The sequence below is a fragment of the Dromaius novaehollandiae genome, chromosome 2 (genome assembly GCF_036370855.1).
Source record: "Dromaius novaehollandiae isolate bDroNov1 chromosome 2, bDroNov1.hap1, whole genome shotgun sequence".
Lineage (NCBI taxonomy): Eukaryota > Metazoa > Chordata > Aves > Casuariiformes > Dromaiidae > Dromaius > Dromaius novaehollandiae.
The window spans coordinates 20,008,146-20,020,365 of NC_088099.1; the positions used below are offsets into that span (position 1 = coordinate 20,008,146).

Consider the following 12,220-nt stretch of genomic DNA (forward strand, 5'->3'; position numbering starts at 1 on the left):
TCTCTATAGTTCCCCAGCAGTGCTTCCAGACTAGAAGTTAACTTGGCACTTTTGGCTACAGATAGACCCCCTGATGCACAAAATAGAGATTTCAGGGCATGAAACAGTTCTCCAAGCTGAGCCTAGGCTACCTGGCCTCAGCTGAGTCTGGCACCACAGTGCAGGGCTCTAGCAGCTGCCACGTTCCATGATTTTTTTTCATTATGGTAACCACATGCTGGTATTTCCAAAACATTTTTTAATTTCAATGTACAGGCATTTTTTATTGTGTGAAAACAGAATTTCAAATCTCTAAATTTCTGGACATTTTGGAGAATTCTGAAACCCAGCTAGCTCTGTTCTTAACATGTTCCACGTATTTCCATAGTCTTTTTCTGGATGCTTCTCCAGATAAGGAGTTGCAGGACCCCTGAGGAATCTCAGCATTCATTATAATTCACTCCTCATCCTTAGCAAGTATTCGGGTTTCGGTTCTTCAGCTTCTTTTGCACATATCTGGTAAATGTCTAGCTGTAAAATCTCTGTATTACAATGCATAAAGAGTTGAGCTAAAAATTCAGAGGGTCTATGAAACTGTAATTTTCTGGTTCTAATGACAACAGCAGAACAGAATACTTAATGGAACATACATGGATACAGGAATAGAATCATTTGGTTTTTCTTACTCCATCCATGCTATTAATTCTAGGCTTTTCTTTCCACTTATCAGCAATGCTAGAAGCAGCCAATATTAGGTGTTTCTTTCGATGTGCCTGTGTATGGCAAATTATGGCAAATCCACCCAGTCCTCCAATATCTACACTCATAAAACAGCAGAGAACTAGCAGATGGATGTTCACTGCCCTAGGAGATGGGAGCTGGAGCACATAACTATAATCCTCCGAAGAGGGGATGTGTGTGTTCTCCTAAGCCCACCTTGATCAGGTGTCATCATCAGATGACTTGGTGTTGCTACAACATCCAATCTCTATGCCCTTCTCCATGTTGTGCAGACATATGCAAAGCATATGGCATAAGCACTGTTTCACCCACTAGAAGAGAGTCTTTATGATACAATATGGTGACTGCCCATACACTCGCTTGAATTAAGCACAGCTCAGACACTTCCCTTTGCATATGACAGAGCATCAAGCACATTCTTAACATTATTGTCCCTTATTTTATGCCTATATCTTTAAAGCACACTAGCACATGAATCCAACCCCTACAGCTATCCAAATGTTTTAACTCATGGTACTTTACATGTCTCAATATGTCCTTTTATATCCCTGATTACATATAAATTTAATTCATACCATATCCTAAAGCTCCCATGGGGAAAACAAAGAATACCTATTTCACTTTTTACTGAATGCAAAACAGATCTGTAAAACTCTAAGTTAACCACAAAACAAATTTAATGGTAATATCAAAAATAATGTCAGATTGCTTCACCCTGCCTCTAAGTCAGTGCACATGCTGAGGATGGATCTTGCAAACAAGCCGAGAGGAGAGCTTCCGACCAGATTCCAGGCAGTCTGCTTGTTCAGGCATAATTTTTTCAGCTATGCTTAAACCATCTGGGTATTTGTTTCTACAATTAAAAACAGTAAAACTCCTGTTTTTTCTTAAGACAACATTGTTACCTACAGACAAATAAAATAATCTCTGGTTAAGATTTTGCTCCAAAATAATTAAAGCCACTTACTGTTACTTAAGGAAATCACCTGTGTGACTACAGCAGTAAGATGAACATTTGGTTCCACTTCTTCTAATAAAGCACTTTTTGTTTTCAGCCTCGAATCTAAATCCTCAGTCTACAGTATAATATTTTATATATCCATGCCTTCTGGGAAAAGGTTTTTAAACAGTAAAAATGTTCCTTGTTCTCTCTGCTCACAACAGGGGCAGGCCATCTTGCTTTACCCAGTCATCTAAGTAATGCTGCTTCAGTAGACTGAAGTACTTTTCCACATGACAAGCCTGCAATTTCTCCTCCCCTTTGAAATTAGTCACTAAATAACCTCCTTGGCATGTCACCCAGTCACAAACTGTGTGACACTATGCGATTCAATCGCTCAACCATTTCTTAATGTGTGCCTATAAGATGTATAGAAAGAGACTAACATTATGGAATGAAGTACAAGAGAGACTCACAAAAGGGAAAGGCATAAATAAAACAGTGAGCAACCTTCATTAAGGTAAGAGAGTGCATTTCTGAAGGCAACAATATGAAACACATACATATTAATTCCCCAACAAGAGAAGCTCTCAAATTATTTAGCAAACCCAGTACATACAATTCTAGAAAAAAATACACCAGTTATTAACTTAAGAAGCTTTTAAAATTATCAGATCGGTAGTGACATTTGATAGAAAGAGGCGCAAACCCCTCCCCTAGGACAAAGCACCTAAGCACGACAGGAGGCTGTCTACCCATTAACCAGGCACCTAAGCAGCTCCGCTCAGCTGAACTTTGGGGCCACCATAAATCAATCTCATTGCTATCTCCACAGCACACCATGGGAGCAATTATGATCACTTTTTTTCTAAAAGGGGGCACAATAGAAAAGGCAAATGTCAACAAAAAATTAGAATAGGAAGAATGCTTCCCTCCCTTCCACCTCCTCTCCCCCAAAGACCAAATAATACAGAAAATGTATTCTTAAAAATACAGTATTTACAGGGTGGAAGAGATGGCACATAACAGCCACAGGATAATCTCATAATACAAGCAGATCACAGCTCTGCAGTTATCTTCTGGGTTGCTTTTCATTTAAGTAAAGGGTTGCCTATGTTATTTTGACTGCTGTTCAAAAGAATCAAAATACAATTTGAGGCACACGAGCATGAGCTAATATCGATGTGGAGAACCAGTTAGGATGGGACTTTATTGGAGTAACATTTCTATTTCACAGGACTCCTCTCAGCCTCTCAAACATTAGTGAGGGAGGCAACATGCATTGCCATTACAAAAGAGCAATCTGACACATGAAAGTTGAAGTAACATGACCAAGGTCAAGAGCAGATCTGGTAGCCAAAACTAAACATTGGTATGTTCTAGGCCTTACTGCGTGCTCCCCAACAGCAGAAAAAGTCCTCTAGAATTGTAGACAGCTATTGTGTGCTCTTATCTGTATTGTACATTGTAAATTAGTACATCATTACTGGTCTTGACAAAAACTTCACAGAACTTACACGTAGCATAAAGGTCTTCTTAGGGAATGTAAAAATATTCATTTCATCTTAAATGTACAGTTTTCGATTTCACTGTAAAAATATTTTAAAATACAATTTTATTAAATATTTACACTAGAACTATAATAAAACAATAACATGGAACAAAAACAATGTTAAACATATTTATTTTGATTCTAAATTTAATCAGTCCAGGCTTGTTTCTTGCAGTATAGGAGTAAAGTAGTATTTACCATTGAAGCATCTGGTTTATATTTGGCAGATTTAACTAACCAGTCAAGCAATCCCTTTTAATGAATGGATGTATATAATTGACCTAGTTAAAAAGTTGCTTAGGTCTACTGACCAACCAGACTGGAAAACATCAAAAGAAAAATACAAACAAATTATCCTAATACACATTTATGCCACACATGCTTTCCAGTAAGTGCAGAATATACTCTGCCATTTACATTCTTCCTTACAGGCTAACAAACTGGCAGTGAGAAATCACATTATTATGCTAATATGCAGGATAAGAAAGACCACTGTATTTCATTGCAGTTTCTCTGCAATGAATTGCAAGCTGGTAGGATGCACATTTTCAGTAATTGGACTCTAGCATGATAAAGTATATCCCAGAACATCAGACATACTATAACTAGTTCTCCATATAGCTAGCACTATGTGCAGTAGTCTTCAAGTATGTCTGATGCATATGAAGAGTTTTTCATATGAGGAATGAATCTTCTTTTAATTTTAAAGTATATCAGGCCCACCATAATAAATACTGTATGGCTATATCATTACCAAGGCTATAATTTAATTTGTAGGTTCTAACAATGCACACAAACCATTCAAGCATCACTTTCCATTGCAGTTACTTTATCAGAGCCCTCAAGCCCTGTCTGTCTTGCTGTGCATTATCTTCCATGTAATTGGTTGCCATATATTTGTTTATAATGTACTATACAGAACAAGAGTTCCTTGCCAGCTTAACTCCCACATAAACAAAGGGCATGCCCCTAAGACGTGCAGCACTCAGGCTTCACCAATGTCAGGCCCAGAAGTTTGGATTAGCCTATTACTTTAAAATCTATGTTAAAATCTATGTTAAGATAGGCCTGAGTTACCACTGAGCTAAATCACCAGTTACACTAACTTCCTCTACAATTTTATTAACATCATTAGTCCCTTGGATCTTTGCTTATCACATTGATTTATTTTCTATTTTCTCCCCTCATTTTTCAGTGGAAAAGTGTTAGAGAAACAACAGCAGGAAAACAAGCGTTTATAAAGCCAAAGAACATTTTGAAGTCTGCTGTGAGGTATGCATACAAGGCACGGACGTATCTTGTTTGACTGCTGATCAAAGTTCTTTCTATTCCTCATAACAGTTCTTTGGGTTCTTATTCCCTTAATAATACTTTCACGGATGGAAATAATTAAGCACTTAATGCCTCGTACTGCTGTAAACAACTGATTTCTTGCCAGCAAACAGAGAAGCACTTACAGGCTGGAGGGCTTGTTGTTAATTCAGGACTTGGTTGTGCTCTCAGTGCTCTGGAGCAAAGCTTATGATGGAGTCAATGGGAGTTTTGCTTAAATCCAACAAGATAGTGCAGTCCAGCAGAAGCCAAATGGGAAGACAGTTTGTTGATGATGTTTTTTTACAACTACAATCCAAATGAGGTATGATTTCCTCCCCCCCCCTTTTTTTTCTTCCTCCAGGGAAGGTTTTACTTGACCTCATCAGTCTGATAATCCACCCAGCATCTACTTCTGATCCAAGAAAGAGATAGTTTAGGGGGACAAAGACCTATGAAGTTGTCCCTAGGATCTCCTGAAGCTGCAGCCTCTGTCACACAAGACTCCTCAAGGCAGCAGGAGCACTTCCTGCATGTCTTCTGCTCAGGCAACCACAATGACAGAAACCGCTCTGTAAGGTTATCCATTATCTACAACAAAAGGAGTGAGATCGACCCCTAGCTTCACCTACAACTATTCAGCAGAGGAGGAAAAGAGTGGTCATATCCAACCCTGGTCTCAGTCTCAGCTGTTTCCCTACAGCAAAGATGGGGGAGCAGATCACGCACCCAACCAGGTTATGCTGGTGCCACTGCCCTCACACTGCTGTGCATGACCCCAAATAACTCTTTTAGATTAGTCTCAGTTTTCTCTCCAGTAAACTGCCCGTATTTATACCTGCAAGGATTTCTGTAGCCCTTCTCTGAAGATGGAAAATCGCGCAAGAATGCTTCTTTGAGTTTGAGAGGTGAAGCTAAGGAAACAGGGAGGGAGCAGAACAGTTCTCTCTGCCTGACACATAATGGACTCGAGATTATGTAGAGACCACACTGGCTTCTCCCAAACATACATTCTACTTGTTCTTACCTCTGTTTACAGATTCCTAAGGAACTTAGTGAAATAGACCTGTCTTGGGGTAGAAACAAGTACCATAAAGTTCTGTCCTCTTACAGTTATTCCAAACTCCTAGTTCTTTTAAAACAAACAAACAAACAAAAAACCAGAAATAAACCTCCTCCACGCACACACAGAGCTGTAGCTGGAATGAACCACTACAAAAGGGACATGCAGTTTGAAAGCTTCACTGCTGGCAAAGATGACCGCTCTGTAGAACAGATGGCTCTTGCAACGTTGAGCAACCTGTACGTGAAGCCTTTGAACCTGCACACTTGTGAGCATCTGAGCTCCAAGAGAACAATGCTTCATTGTAACAGGTATATTAATTTTCTTATATATAAACAATACACACACACACACATACATATAGTATACACACACACAAACACACACACATAGATATGCATATATATACACACCAATAGAAATTTTTTGGCCTAAACTTTGGTGATGGTAGATTTTGAGTATAATAAGGAATTTTAAATTTTTAGGGATTCAAAAAATTGAAGGCAAGCAAGTACAAGTAGGCAAATCCTGGGGGTGCTGGAAACTCTATAGGCCTCTCAAACTTTGTTTTAAGTTTACTAAAGCCAACTCTCACTGGCGTCACATGAAGAAGGTTCTGCAAATCTGAACTATTATGTCAGGTCTGCAGTCTGTCTCTCTATCCTGTAATTTAAACCTCATGGTTCCCCCTTCTTTCTGCACTGATTTTAACAAAGTTAAAGTTTCTAACTATAGCAAAGTCTGTATCACAGACATGCATTACACATCTCCCAAAAGTTAAGATGGCACTACTGGTTGCTCTGTATGGAGGACTTTTTCTCCCTTACTGTTAGCTCCATCAAAAGAGAGCGAGGCACCCGCAATAGTCCATGCATTCCCTCCTCAGCTAGGTGAGACAAACTGCCCTCTGAACCTCCCCACCTCTCTCCCCTGACTGCAGCAGGAGGTAATTTCCACCCCTAACTTATGAGGATTAGACTTTCTTCCTCATTCTCTATTGTAAGCCTGCCCATATGTTTTTTCATTCAGTTCATTCTCTGTTATGCTTTTCATCCCCCTCTCTCTTTTTTTTTTTAATAACTCAGACTGAGATACTGTAACTAGAAGGGATAATGGCAGTTTCATTCTAACGGCTGCTTGCTAGTTCATACAATGAGCTTTGCTGTGACCCACTTGGTAGAATCATCTTGGCCTGTGGTTCCTGCTTGATCGTGTTAAGAATTACACTGTTTCTAGCCTGAAGCTGGTAACAAATACCATTTATTTGTCAACTGATCAATATAGAAGCACCTCCATTTTTCATTCAGCAGAGCCTCTGTTCTATCATTATCACTCTTTCTTAAGCCTAAGCTTTTTAAGCCTAAATGCAGAGGACTGGATTTGTAACATGAAATTCCTCCTGCATAGTCAATAAGCAAAGCAGAAATATTAATAAAAAATAGCTACAGTCATACGCTGCAAACAAAGAATCCGTAAATCATGATACTGGGAAGAGATAGAGTAGGTAAAGAAGAAGAATATATGAGAAGCAAAAAGGGAATTCTAAGGGTAGAACCTATAGAAGAAACAGGAAAAAGGAAAAAGAAAAAGAAAAAAAAATAGAGTGAGCAAGACACAGTCTGTGAAAGAGACCAGAGATGAAAGAGAGTAAGATTGGAGGTGAGGTGCTGAGAACTAAATAGAGGAAAGGGATAATAAATAACAAAGGAATAAAAATAGCAGAATTAAACCAGGAGGATAGAGGAACTGACGAGAAACAGCAGAATTAAAGAGAATATAGTGTAGGAAGGGAAATTCAACAAAAAAGTAATAATAAAAATGCAGTGAGAATGAAAAATGAGAGAGAGAGAGTGGAAAAACATGAGTTAATGCAAATTTTCTTCAAGGCTAAAGGATTTTGCATCAATTCTTGTTTTTGCAATGCCATAGCATAGTGGGCATGAGAGGGAGGGAGAAGAAGGAAGAGAGAAGAAGAGGAAAGAGAAAGTAGAAAACATATCCAACATAAACTTGTATGGTCTGGGTTAATATTCAGATGTTTTGTGGTTTTTGGCAGGGGTGGTCCAAGCATGGTGTTTCTTAGGAAAGAAGTGAGCAGAGCACTCCAGGTAAATGCTGGCTGTAGCGACCATGTGATTGCTTCGGGAACCTTTTGACTCAGGAGGCAGCTGTGGGCAAAGAAGTTACAACCATTGCTTGCTTTTGCAATCCACTCTCATATTCATAGAAACCATGTTTGAGATGCACTTCAAAGCTACAAATGGCTTTTGAAACTTAGAACTAAGTTAGTTCAGCTATTCCCACTAAAGATGTAGTTAAGATTCAAAACAGCTTGATCTCCTTCAGATATCGCAGAAAACCAGGGCTCTCTGCAGGCGAGGCCTCAGTGCAGCATCACCGGGACTTGCCATGCAGCAAGACTGAGTGCCAACAGATCGTGCTGAGGTGGATGTTCCTCCTTGCACATGTTTGGTCATTAGTGGGGAACATCAGAAACTCTAGTCTGATTTGCCATCATGCTCTGACAGGTGACAATACTTGTTGAGGTGTGTATGCATACACATGTGCATGCAGTCCGTCCTTCTCAAAAGACTTTTTCCTATATTGATTCCAACATTTACCAAGCTCCTGACCCCGTACATCTATGATCGCTTCCCAAAGGACACTTGCATCTCAAAAGGTTTTGATTATCATATCATTCAATGGCCCTTCCCATCCTAGACCAAGACCCCCTTTTTCACATGTAAAACAAGAATCCAATGTAAGGGGGAAAGGGAAAATAACATTCCGTTTAACTTCTTGCCATAAACAGGCTGACCTTACAATGTGTACCAGCATAGATCTAGCTAGAGGGGCAGGCTCAACACTTGTGCTCACTTGGTTATTTCTTTCCTGAACTTGTTTGCACTCCCAAGTTGTCATTGCCACAGATTAGCTAACAAAGTGAACAGCTTCAGCAATGCGCTGGGCGAACTCTGCTTGGAGGGGAAGGGAGCGCAAGGCCACGTCAAGCCCGGCCCCAAGCAGTCCCACGAGGACTTCTAGTCTAGCCATGCTTTAGGCAATTCAAGCACAGTGATCTGAGGGCACTGACCTATGGATGAGTTGCAGCACATTTTGCACTGGCCTTGCCCATGACACAACTAACCACACACAGGCCTGATGGAAATCACAGTGCATCTGTGTGTGGGCTTATTCCCCCACCAATATTTCCTTGTTTAAGCTATCACCCCGGTACCAGTCTGCACAACTTCATTCCTGACTGGCAAGACAAACATCCAGATCAGCCAACCTGGCAGGCATTCATTTCTGCATATTTATGAGCATATTTCATTTCTCACATATAGATGGAATGTGTGAGTTAAAAATAATGTTTAAATTATCCAATTAAGTGGAGAGGAGTTAATAAATCTCTCATACTTCATTTTCCTATGTTTCCCTAGTGTATTTTCCAGACAGAGTAGCTTGGTGAGTATGCTAAGAAACCTCTTAGCATTTCAGCCAAGATTTTTCAGGGTGTTATCACAAATGACAAAAATATAAAAAACACTGAAACATTACACATTTCAATTATAGAACGGTCAGATTTACATAATTACATTGTTGGTTTGCCAATATCCACATTTATCTCATCAGTGTAGCATGGCCCACCCAGCCCATAAGCTATTAGACTCTTTGGACTGAACATATAAAAGCTATTACTGATTTTTATTTTACTTTTTATTTTTTTAAAGTTAAGTTAACATTATGACATCCCTCATAGTTAATGCTGCATTCAAACTACTTGTTTGCTTTACTTTTCTACATCTGCTTTTTAGGTAGAATTTTCTGAAAATAAACAGGAGTTGCCTAATTCATGAAGGTTTAAGCAGGCCTTTCCCCCCTTCACTCCCCACTCCTCTTCAAGAGATCAGCACGTCATGCACATAGACATCATACCATAGACAGCCACCACCAATGCAGGGAGCCAAAACCTCCAGACCATTCTCAATTTCAGCACTTCCTCAGGGCACCACTGAACTGGTAGGGTCATCCCTTTTTTTCCAAAAAAGGAATAGTTTCAAACATGTACATTTCTAGCACAGATCAGCATTTTCATTTGGTTTAAATATGCTGTACGTCAGATTTCTGCTCTTTAAGAAAGGAAACACTCTTAGTAACTGAATTCGTAAATCAAAATAAATGCATAGCTTTCTGACTTTCTGTACTAACGACTCAGCTCTTATTTTTGTTCCATATTTGTAGATCTTCCCACTGTGCTGAAGCCAAATAAAACTGAACAAGTTGATATAGTTAAACAAAAATAAAGGAAAACATAACCTTTAGTCTCATCTGGCATTACCAAACAACTGAGTCAAAACACGATTTCTATTACAGACATATGGAATATGTTAGGATGTAAATAACACAAAATACTATAAAACACAGCTGATATTTCAGAGACCTAAAAATCATGTGTACACCTGCAACCAGCTATTTCTCCCACTATAAGGACACAGCAAATCACAAAAAATAAGTTTCTGTGCTGAGTTTTGGATTCAGCACTATCTGCAGGAGGAATGATTATGGAAACCTTATGTACCTGGATTTTGCAATATATGTGTCCAAGTCAAACTGCATCTCATAGCTTTAAGGCCCAGCAAGTATTTGCAGTCATCAAGTATATCTTTTGCAATATGAAATGTGCTATCAGTGCATCATCAGAGTTTTCTTGGATCACAAATGTCTTCCAATACTGTTTGAGCCCTACTTTCTCTTTTTATTTTACTTCCATCTATCCAAAAAAACCCCATAAATATTGGACAGCATGACTGAAGAAAATAATGTAGTTTATCCTAAGGCAAAGCTATCTATAGTAAACACTAAGTGCTTGTGGGACTAGCCCTTTACCCAACACACCCTTTTGGTCTTTTCACTCAGTCACATGGGGTTCTAATTTGCAATGATGTAAAAAAAGGGATATTTTCATACAAAACCCCCCAGCATGACATAATTTCTCATGGAGCCCTGTTGCTTGCTAATATTTGCAACTTTTTTTTTTTTTTTTAACCCCAGCTCTTACACGCATCCAAGAAAAGATATTTTTACTGCTAACTTTTTCAGAAGTTGGATTAGTTTTCTAGAGTCCATGTTAGAAGTACAGTCCAACATGGAGAATAACCAAGGTCCTCAGGTAGGTGGATATCTTCTCCTAGATAGCAGGTGCTGGTTTACTTCCTTCCTTGGCAAAAGGAAGACAGTGACAGAATTAATTTTCTCTAGCATTCATCAGGCTTATCTGGAGGCAGATAATTAATAATATACTGAAGGAAAGACTGAGTGGAAGGCAGAGAATTTGGGTCATGACCATGAAGCATCACATTTTGGATTTGTGAAAAACTTCTTGGGAAAGCTAAGGTCCTGACTGATTAGTGAATGGCTGGTTAGAAGTAATGTTTCTTCTTCTTCAAAGTTTGTGTGGATATTAAGAATCACAGTACCAAAACACTCACCTCCACAAAGTGATTTTTAACCCCTCTTCCAGTAGCAGTTCATCTAGAAAGCTAACCAGAAGCCTTAAAACTTGGTTGGACTTTAGTACTACAGCAGAACATATGGGACTCCAGCAATTCAGATAAGCCACCTGGTTTCCAAAGGAAGATTGGCTCCCAAAAAGGTAGGTCACAGCCATGACTGTTTTTATCATCTGTCAATGTGTTTAGGGAGCTCTGGCAACATCTGACTCTGCCAACTACTTAGGCACTTTGAGTAAACAGCCAAATTACTGGAAATTATTCTACTAAAAGCAAGGGTAGTGATAAAAAGAATAAAACATCTAAAGAATTGGAACAAGGAAATATTCTGTAAAAAGAGGTGGAGTAAGACTGAAACCAGAAAATAGCAGACAATAAAGTGGACTCAAATCCAATCCTCATGTTTTTATTCAGGGAATGTTCCTAGTAAAGGCAGCAAAAGTTCTGCCCAAGAACCTCAGACTTCTGTGAGAGATGTGACTTCCACTTTCATTGATGGGCTGAAGAGACCTTCACACAACAGAGATCATGTGGTGTTGTTAAGTAACTTCATCAGCTCCAGGGCAAGCACGAAGCAGACCTCAACATGAAAGCCAGGCTAGCTTGAATACAGCCTATTAGTGGGAAACAAAGAACTCTCCCTCTAAAAATTCCATTAAAACCACAGTATCATGGTCGCATGATCTATTTCCACACACAAAACTCATGAGGAGTTTCTAGGTAACTGTGATATCTGCTATGTGACACTCCTCTTAGACTAACTGGAAGATTACTGTGTGGGTGCGGCAAGCTCATGTTTCTTGAATATTTTAATATCAAGAACATGATATTTTCTTTCAACAGAAAGCTTCATGCAGATTTAAAATCCATCTGCGGTATTTGAAAATTGTAAAAGAATGTGTCTTTTAAAATTCTGGTATAGTAACAGGATCTATAAGGTTATATACTTTACAAATGATATTTGTCTGAAATAAATATAATCCACTAAAGCGTATAACCAGCCTATTAAAAAAGCCACAATGCAGTATCCACCCAAATATAATGCAAGATCTATATCTTTAAACAGACTGACTTTTTGCCAGATGATATTTGAGATTTATATTTTGTTTTATGCACAGCTA

General features: G+C 39.0%; 1 protein-coding gene across 18 annotated transcripts in view; it reads right to left on the bottom strand.

Moving 5' to 3' along the window:
* KIAA1217 (KIAA1217 ortholog) overlaps positions 1-12,220 on the bottom strand; it is a 354,487-nt gene that overhangs the window by 56,790 nt on the left and 285,477 nt on the right. Inside the window, exon 1 of one of the 18 annotated variants that reach the window (XM_026105803.2) lies at positions 1,688-1,917. The exons of the other annotated variants lie outside the window; for them this stretch is intronic. The gene's annotated coding sequence lies outside the window, so the exon portion shown is untranslated. Of the gene's footprint in view, positions 1-1,687; positions 1,918-12,220 lie in introns of those variants that run through there. 18 annotated transcript variants of the gene reach the window in all.